The following is a 10,220-nucleotide window of genomic DNA, read 5'->3' as shown; positions in this document are numbered from 1 at the left end:
AACAATTACATCAATAATGTGCACTTTTGTCCAATTAAAACATCAACTTGCCATTCTTTAAGCAAAATGTAACGCGACGAGGAACTTGCTGGTGAATTTGTACAAAGATTTGCAATTTGGGGCATCCAAATAATGAGTGTCTATGAATTCAAATTAAGGGGATTGGAAGAAAAAGATGTCATGCACCAACTCATCAAAGAAATAGAGATGGAGATTGGGTATTAAGAATTGTTGACGATCATATTTTGTTCATTATTATTTTTTAAGTTATCAAGAAGTTAAAAATCTATTATAAAATCTTGAGAATTTTATCACCTCACATATATATATTTTATATTTTGTTTTGGAAATATACATTTTATTTGAAATCAGAAAACATTCAGCATATAATAATATTATTATTTAATTTAAGTAAACTTTTTTTGATAAAATTATTAAAATAATATCTATTATTTTAATTTTTAATTTTTTCAATTATCTAAAATTATAATTTGTAATTACTAGTAATATTTTTTTTTAAATTATAACTATTACATTTCTAAAAGCAATAAAATTATTTAATCCATATACATATATATACACACGTAATTTTAAAATGTTCAAGGTATTTCCATATGAAAAAACAAGTGTGCAAATAAGAATTTTAGAATTAATATTATCAATCAATATATGATAATACTAATGATCTCCTACTTTAATCTAAACGATATTGTCATATTATCATATTCTAATAAAAAAGGGTGACCCAGATGGGAAAGTGATAAAGAGAAATGTCGGTATTGACTTGACTGGAATGGGCATATGGTTCAATAAATTGCCTGCAAATTTCTTCGCTGCACGAAAAAAGATGTCGTACTCATCAAAGAAATGGAGATGGAGATTGGGTATTAAGAATCGTTAACAATTATATTTTATTTATTATTTTTTTAAGTTATTTAAAGATTAAAAATTTATTATAAAATTTTAGGAATTTTATCACCTCATATATGTATATTTTATACTTTGTTTTGGAAATATACATTTTATTTGAAATTAGAAAATATTCAATATGTGATAATAATATTATTTAATTTAATTAAACCTATATTATTTAACTTATAATAATATTATTTAATTTAACTATTTTTTTATAATATTATTTTAATTTTTTTATTATCTAAAATTATAATTTGTAATTACTAATAATATTCTTTTAGGGTTATAAACATTACATTTCTAAAAGCAATAAAATTATTAAAAAAATAAAGATAGTATTTATTCCATACATATATATATACACAGGTAATTTTAAAACGTTCAAGGTATTTCCATATGAAAAAACAAGTGTGTAAATAAGAATTTTAGAATTAATATTAGCAATCAATATATGATAATACTAATGATCTCCTACTTTAATGCAAACGACATTGTCATATTTTAATAAAAAATGGTGACCCAGGTCGGAAAGTGATAAAGAGAAATGTCGGTATTGATTTGACTGGAGTGGGCATATGGTTGAAAAAATTTCCTGCAAATTTTTTCGCTGCACGAAAAAATCGCGAGTAATTCCCAATAAATTGCCTCCAAATTTCTTCGCTGCACGAAAAAATCGCGGGTGGAAATTCTCAAATTTTAGCGAATAAATTGGGTGGAAATTTCTGCAATAGAATGGAAATCACAATATTATGAGATTCCAACGTACTGTACTTCAATTAGAAGAAATGCTTCTACTGACTTGACTTGAGTGAGGGAATAAAGTGGGTGGAAATCTTTTTCAATGGAGAAAAAATCGCAATATTTTAAAATTTTAATGAAAAATGGTACTATACTGTATGATTAAATAGGGTTTAGAGGTAAGTAGTGCTAGCCCACTTGGCCAGTTTGGCTGGATTTGGTCAAGGGAAACCCAAGCCAAGCTTTAAGGTGAGACTTTTAAGTAAACTTGATTCAATGAAAGAGTCATGGTGGTTTTGAGCACATGGTTTTGTTGCCCATAGTTTGTGCTTGTGGTTTGCATGTAATGAAGCCTTCAAAAGGCTTGGGGATACTTTATTGGAATGTTCCAGGAGTGAAGGCTTAGGGGAGACTTTTAAGTAAACTTGACTCAATGAAAGAGTCATGGTGGTTTTGAGCACATGGTTTTGTTGCCCATAGTTTGTGCTTGTGGTTTGCATGTAATGAAGCCTTCAAAAGGCTTGGGGATACTTTATTGGAATGTTCCAAGAGTGAAGACTCAGGGGAGACTTTTAAGTAAACTGGACTCAATGAAAGAGTCATGGTGGTTTTGAGCACATGGTTTTGTTGCCCATAGTTTGTGCTTGTGGTTTGCATGTAATGAAGCCTTCAAAAGGCTTGGGGATACTTTATTGGAATGTTCCAGGAGTGAAGGCTAATAGCCAGGTTGGTTAGTTTTGGCTAAGGGACCCTAATAAAATATTCTATTAATTGATTTTTTGTTGGAGTGAGCTTTTTTAGGATGACCATTGTGCTTATGGGTGTTTTTTGTTATTGGTAAATTTAACTTTCACAGTTAATTTCTCTTGATAATTTTTTTAACAATGCACCCCAACCTTTCCCTTCTCTAGCACCCCATCTTAAGAAATATCCATTTTAAAGTTATAATCATAATTTATTTTTACATTTTCAAATGAGTTAACCAATATTGTATTAGTTGTTTTTTTGTTGGAGTGAGCTTTTTAGGATGACCATTATGCTTATGGGTATTTTTTGTTATTGGTAAATTTAACTTTCATAGTTAATTTCTCTTGATAATTTTTTTAACAATGCACCCTAACCTTTCCCCTCTCTAGCACCCCATCTTAAGAAATATTCATTTTAAAGTTATAATCATAATTTATTTTTACATTTTCAAATGAGTTAACCAATATTGTATTAGTTGACTTTTTGTTTCCCCTCTCTAGCACCCCATCTTAAGAAATATTCATTTTAAAGTTATAATCATAATTTATTTTTACATTTTCAAATGAGTTAACAAATATTGTATTAGTTGATTTTTTGTTGGAGTGAGCTTTTTAGGATGACCATTGTGCTTATGGGTGTTTTTTGTTATTGGTAAATTTAGCTTTCATAGTTAATTTCTCTTGATAATTTTTTTAACAATGCACCTCAACCTTTCCCCTCTCTAGCACCCCATCTTAAGAAATATTCATTTTTGTCATGATCTATCCAAAGTCATATAAAAAAAAATTAATTAAATATCATGGACCTACCACTTTACCATTCATCCAACCGATTATAAAGTGATTATGATGCAAAGCATCATCTCCCATGGTATAAAAGTGCTGCTGTGACTATACAATATGCAACAATTCCTAAGTAATAAGGTTTCCTCCCTTGAGTTAACTACTTGTGAACCATTTGGCAATCCTTACCAATTTGGGGCTAAATTAATGACAATCCCCGTCACCGGCGCCAGATGGTGCACGGAAACCTTCCTCACCTCACCTACCCGCACCAGGTGGCAATTACTGTGCTGAGGCCACGTGATACTTTGGATAAAGTGCTAGGGTTTACGCGCCAACTCTCAAACGATCGAACGGTGTGGATGATGAGATGAGATCCAAGGGTCCGAATGCACCCAAGGGTTTACTGGTGGTTTATATACCGCTGAGCTATGTTTTTTAGTCCATTTGCACATGTTTCGGAAGGTGGAAGTTGTTCAGCTCGGCGATGACCCCTTTGCTTCAGCTACCAGATCTGCAACGCTCCATTCAGGTATCCCTATAACCATGGACCGTCGACCACAGCCCTCTTCCACGACTGTTTGAATTTATAAGTAATTTACACAGTACTTTGCGTTCACTATCAGTTCATGAGTTCTGTTTATCTCTGATCAAGCTAATCTTTTGCTTTTACTGTGTCAGGGTTTTGCTACGAATCCCCAGCCATTCAACAGATAATAGGCGGCCGTGGCTTCTCCAGGTATTTACCCATCATAATTTTAACACAGACTTGCATTTCAGTTAACGGGTGAGAGTTTACCCTTGAGTAATGTGTTGAGTTGACTCTATTAGCTGAAGGAGTTCCTTATGGAGGTTTTCCTTAAATGCTTCAGGGTTATATTCTTGGACAAACCCTGGGCTCGAAACGTGGTCGGCCCTTCCATGCCGGTACCCGCGTTCTCATGGTCTCTACCATTTTATGTTAAATAGTTGTTTGGCCATCATGCCAGGTTGCTTGTATGTGTATATATGTTAAAGGGCCACGGTCTCATGGCTGGAACCGTTTCGACTCACGGTCCTCAGGCTGTTACCTCCTTCTGTCTCCTCATAGTGTTGAGAATGTTAGTCATTGATTCATAAGCTGATGTCTGTAATTTACGAGAGAACGAGCTCTCTGGATTCTTGGTTAATGTACTGTTTAATACTTAACAGGGTTTTTCGATTAACATGCTTACCTCTTGAATATGATAGGTATATTTAATTGTTTACAACTGTTGGCACCAATTCTGTGTATGTATATGCGTATTGCATCGTTTCACAGACATGTCTGAGCTCGATGGAGTTCACTGTTATTGCATTTCCTTCGGTTCACCGTTTGACATTATTTTTTATTAGGGTTTTATAGTCACAGTCCTGTAACTGCTCAATGATCTTGTCTTTAGTACAGCGGCCGCATGGCCGTTACCACTGTGGGGTTCTATTATCCGGGGACATCATGTCGCCTTGTGGATAATGGTACCAACCCGCACTCTGAGTCAAATGCGTTCAGACGGGTGGTAATACAGTTGATGGTTCATACTTGTTTCGAATGCAAATGGCATGTAAATCTTGTTTCGGATATATGAATGTAACCCTTGTTTCAAGTTTATGCGTATAACCCTTATATGAATGGAACCCTTGTTTCAAGTTTATGCATATAACCTTTATATGAATGTAACCCTTGTTTCAAGTTTATGCATATAACCTTTATATGAATGTAACCCTTGTTTCAAGTAAATGGAATGTGTATCCTCGGTACCGGGTTGACTAAATCTTTGGTTACAGCTCGTTATATGTTATAAATAACGGTACTTTCTCAGTTTATTGTTCCTGTTGGTTTAGAATCGCAAGGATTCATTGGTCGTTCTGATGCTCTATAATCAATCTACTGTTACAGTTGTTCAGCGAGTTCTTCCGCTGTTACACAGTTTGATGCGTTCTTATATTATGCACTTTTCATTCCTGTATACAGTTACGATCTTCCAGAACTTGTACGATTTCTATGTATATATCACGTTTCAGTTTCTATGCAGAGACATGCACTAATTTTCTGTTCTATTTAATAGGCATTGGTTTTCATATGTTTAACTTGCAATGCTTATAACAGATAGTCTGCAAGCACTGATTTCTGTACTGTTAATATGAATCAGTTTTCGTACATCTACTTGCAATGTTAATAACAGATAGTCTGCAAGCACTGATTTCTGTACTGTTAATATGAACTAGTACTAAAATGCTCATAATACTGTTTCCTATTAGTAAACATTCTTTTACTTTTACAAGCAACAGAGGATTCATTTCCTTCTAGTTTTCCAATATACTGATTAAGGAAAAACTGAGTCTGGTGAATAACTCGTACCTGGTCTTCCAGCTACAGGAGTTAATGCTCCAGAAGTTCACCTGCGTTTATATAATTGCTCTTATCCACCCAACCATGAGATCCAGTGATACATTGGATTCTCCCCCCGAGCTGTCCTGCAGGCCTGCAGCCCTCAACAGGATTTCTGCACTGTTGTGCTAGGGTTATCTGGTCCTCACCAGACTTAACCCCCTTTTCCTTCTTCTTTCTTTTTCCTCAAATTTCTCTCCCCTCTCTGTCACCACAGACCAGGGGTTTCCCTTCCCAGGACTTTTCCTGGCTGAAGGGTTAGTTTCTTTTCAGTTTTATAACTGTTTCTTTTTCCTTTAGAAATCCTCCCTTAGGAGACTGCCAGCATTTTCCAAAATAACTTTCATTCATTCATAAAATAATATTATTTAATAACAGTAACTAACAGTTCACATTAGTTTCCTACCATAGTAACTTTTCATAATTACATGTTTTACGGGGTCATCACATCTTCCCCCCCTGGGATTGGACATCGTCCCGATGTCTATTCCCATTAAATAAGTCCGGATAAACTTTCCTCATAAGCTCCTCATCTTCCCAAGTAGCCTCCTCAGGCCTATAGTGCTGCCACAACACTTTAATTTGGGTAATAACCCGTTTCCGCAGCCGCACTTCTCTCTGGTCGAGAATGCTCTGTGGTTCGACCAGAACCTCGCCTTCCGGTTCGACCTGCAGACAATCAATATCTCTAATCAGTTTTACATCAAATATATCCACATGTTCAAACAACGGGATTAACTCTTACCCGAACATCCTGCCATTTAATCACATGTCTAGGATCATATACGTATTTCTTTAGAACAGAAACGTGGAACACGTTGTGTATTCTAATATGGCTTGGCAAGGCAAGTTGGTAAGCCACCGGCCCCACTCTAGCCAGTATCTGAAAAGGTCCAAAGTACCGAGGAGCCAGCTTGGCACATCCGCTCCATTGCAGTGTGCTTTTCCTGGTTTGGATCCTCACAAATACATGGTCACCAACCTGATACTCTTTAAACCTTCTTTTCCTATCTGCAAAACTTTTCTGCCTGTCCTGTGCAGCCTTCAAATTGACACGCACCCTTTTCACCATGTCTTCCATTTCTTTAAGCATTTCCGGACCCAAACTCAGCTTATCCTCGGGTCCACCCCAACTTGAGGGTGTGCGACATTTTCGCCCATACAGCACCTCAAAGGGGCTTAACTGTGTCGAGGTATGGTACCCATTGTTATATGCGAATTCAACCAGATGTAGATAATCTTCCCATTGGTTTGGTTTCATCATCACAAATGCTCTCAACATATCTTCCAACACTTGATTTACTCGCTCGGTTTGACCATCAGTCTGTGGGTGGTAAGTTGTGCTAAAGTTTAGCTGGGTTCCCAACTCAGCGAACAACGTCCTCCAAAAGGCGGATGTGAACTTTACATCCCGGTCTGAAATGATTACTTTCGGTAGGCCATGCAGTCTAAATACATTCTGCATAAAAAGGTGAGCAATTTGCGCCGCTTTATAAGTGGACTGCACAGGTATGAAATGTGCCGCCTTACTCAACTTATCAACCACCACCATGATGGAATCATGGCTTTTTCTTGTTCGTGGCAAACCAGTTATAAAATCCATGGAAATGGTTTCCCATTTCCATTCCGGAATAGGCAAAGGTTGTAATAGCCCGGCTGGATGCTGGTGTTCTGCCTTAATTTGCTGGCACTCTAAACACTTTGCCAGATACTCAACCACTTGCTTCTTCATTCTAGGCCAGAAATATTCCTTCCTAAGTGCAGTGACCATCTTCTGGTATCCTGGATGGCCAGTGTAGTGGCTGGTATGGAACTCGTCCAAAATCAGATTCTTAAGGTCATCTGAATCAGGTACATATAATCTTTTATTTAAATACAGCATGCCAGCACTGTCCAGTGTATATCCTTGCTGTAATTTTTCATTAACTGATTGTTGTACCTGCTGTTTTAACTGCTGATATTCAGCATCCTGATTTGCTGCCGATTTAATCTGCTCAAACAGAGTGTTTCGCCACTTGCTGACTGAAAGTTCACACAAACACTGCACCTTTCGACTTAGCGCATCAGCCACCCGGTTCTCTTTGCCTTTTAAATGCTTAATCTCGAAGTCAAATCCACTTAGGAAATCTGCCCAACGACCTTGTCTTGCATTCAAGGTAGGTTGACTGAAATAATTGGTCAAGCTGTGGTGATCGGTCATGAGCAGAAATTTCCTCCCCAAGAGGTAATGTCGCCACATTTTCAGCGCATGAATAACAACTGTTAATTCTAGGTCGTAAGCAGAATATTTCTGCTCATGATCTTTTAATTTCCTTGACTCATACGCAATTACTTTCCCTTCCTGCATTAATACTCCTCCCACACCCTCTTTACTTGCATCAGTACACACCACGTAATCCTTATTAGGATCAGCTATACTCAAGATGGGTGCAGTGGTGAGTAGGTGCTTCAACCGATCAAAGCTCTGTTGACATTCCGCTGTCCACCTAAACGCCTTTCCCTTTTTCTGCAAAGAAGTGATAGGGTAGGCTATCCTTGAGAAACCTTCCACAAACCTTCGATAATAACCAACTAGTCCCATAAAGGATTTGATATCAGCTACATCCTTGGGTATAGGCCATTCCATGATAGTCTTTATTTTCTCAGGATCAACCGCAATTCCTTCTTTAGTAATCACATGGCCCAAATATTGAATTTCCTCCTTGAAAAAGTCACACTTACTAAACTTAGCATAGAGCTGGTGCTCCCGAAGAGTTTGCACACCATCCTAAGATGTTCTCTGTGTTCCTCATGGGAACGAGAATATATGAGAATATCATCAATAAATATCAGCACGAATTTGTCCAAAAACCTGTGAAACACGCTGTTCATCAAACACATAAAGGTGGCAGGTGCATTGGTCAAACCAAAGGGCAGCACCACGAATTCGTAATGCCCGTAACGTGTTCTGAAAGCGGTTTTGGCAATGTCCTCTTCTTTAATTCTGATCTGATGATAACCAGATCGCAGATCAATCTTGGAGAATACCTTTGCGCCTTTCACCTGATCAAAGAGTTCGTCAATCCGAGGCAAAGGGTATTTGTTCTTGATCGTGAGCTTATTCAGCTGACGATAGTCTATACACATAAGGAGGGTCCTGTCTTTATTTTTGACAAATAGTACTGGAGCTCCCCACGGGGACACGCTGGGGCAGATATAATTCTTATCCAGCAACTCTTGTAGTTGCATTTTTAATTCCGTCAATTCAGGTACGCTCATCCGGTACGGTGCTCGTGACACCGGGGCTGCCCCTGGTGTTAACTCTATAGTAAAATCTATATCTCTTTTTGGAGGCAGTCCTGGTACCTCTTCAGGAAAGACATCTACAAATTCCTGCACTATCGGAATGCTGTCTAGTGCAGATATTTTGTCTTTCTGATTTGCATATCCCACCTGAATAGCATAAATCTGACACTTCTTCCTGAGACATTTAGCTAGTTGGGACACAGTGATAGGCCTGATCTGTACAGGATGTTTAATTCCCTGCAATTCCTGCTGCTGTCCCAAGTCATCCCTGAAGTAAATGGTTTTGGTCTTGCAGTTTACCAACGACCAATGCTTTTCCAGCCAGTCCATACCAATCAGGATGTCATAGGACCCCAATGGGAGCACATTCAGGTCTGCTGTAATTGGCTGTCCAGCTATGCTGAAAGAACAGTTATTAATTTTGGCTAAAACTCGTCTCTTAGCTCCTATGGCTAGCTGTACGAGCCATGGGTTTCTAAACTTTTCAGCAGATAACTTACACTGTTCTACTAGTTTTGGGCTAACATAACTTAAAGTAGCTCCTGGGTCAATAAGAACAGCTATAGAAAAATTTGAAATTTTACCTTCAAACTCCACCATGGTCGGCTGGTATTCTGCTTGACGGTCATCCAAAGCTGCGTTAATTCTTGGCATGCTGCGCGCCACCTCTCCAACAGTCGATGCTTCTTGGATCTGCGATATTTGGTCCACTCCTTTACGCTGAGGACAATTCTTAACGTAGTGTGGTCCTCCACAACCCCAACATTGGACTGGAGGTCTGGTTGCCCCCTCAAGGTCCGACCTGACAGGTGGTTCACTAACTCTGCTCTCACTTGGTTTAGTCCGGAAGGTACTTTTTGCTACATTTCTGCTAATTTGTCCCTTACCAGCACCCTTGCTGCCACTACCACGACTTCCCTTGTGGTTACCAGCAATTCTGTTGCTTTTTCTTTCATTCCACCTTTTATTTGAAATATCTCCTTTCTGCTTGTTTTGCTGGTAACAGATTCTTGCCTTACGAATCGCCTCGTCCATTGTCCTGGGATTATCAAACTCAATGCGTTCTCTTATATAGGCTGGTAAGCTGCTCACAAATCTCTGCACTTTGGCCTTCTCCTCCTTGATATATGGCACATAGCGAAGCAGGGAGGTGAAGCGGTTAATGAACTCGTCCATGGACTGCTGTCCCAGTCGTAAATCATGGAATTCCCGTGCCTTCTCATCATAAAAACGCTCGGTTAAATATCTCTCCTTGAAGTATTTCTGGAACTTCTCCCAGGTTATGTTCTGCTCGCTTACCCCTTTTACAATTTTAATTTCCTCCCACCACAGGGTTGCTTTGCCCT

This window comes from Pinus tabuliformis, chromosome 2_1 (assembly GCF_031772625.1).
Source record: "Pinus tabuliformis cultivar Carrire ecotype Pingquan chromosome 2_1, CPIR1, whole genome shotgun sequence".
Classification (NCBI taxonomy): domain Eukaryota; kingdom Viridiplantae; phylum Streptophyta; class Pinopsida; order Pinales; family Pinaceae; genus Pinus; species Pinus tabuliformis.
Note: the sequence above shows the minus strand (reverse complement) of the source record.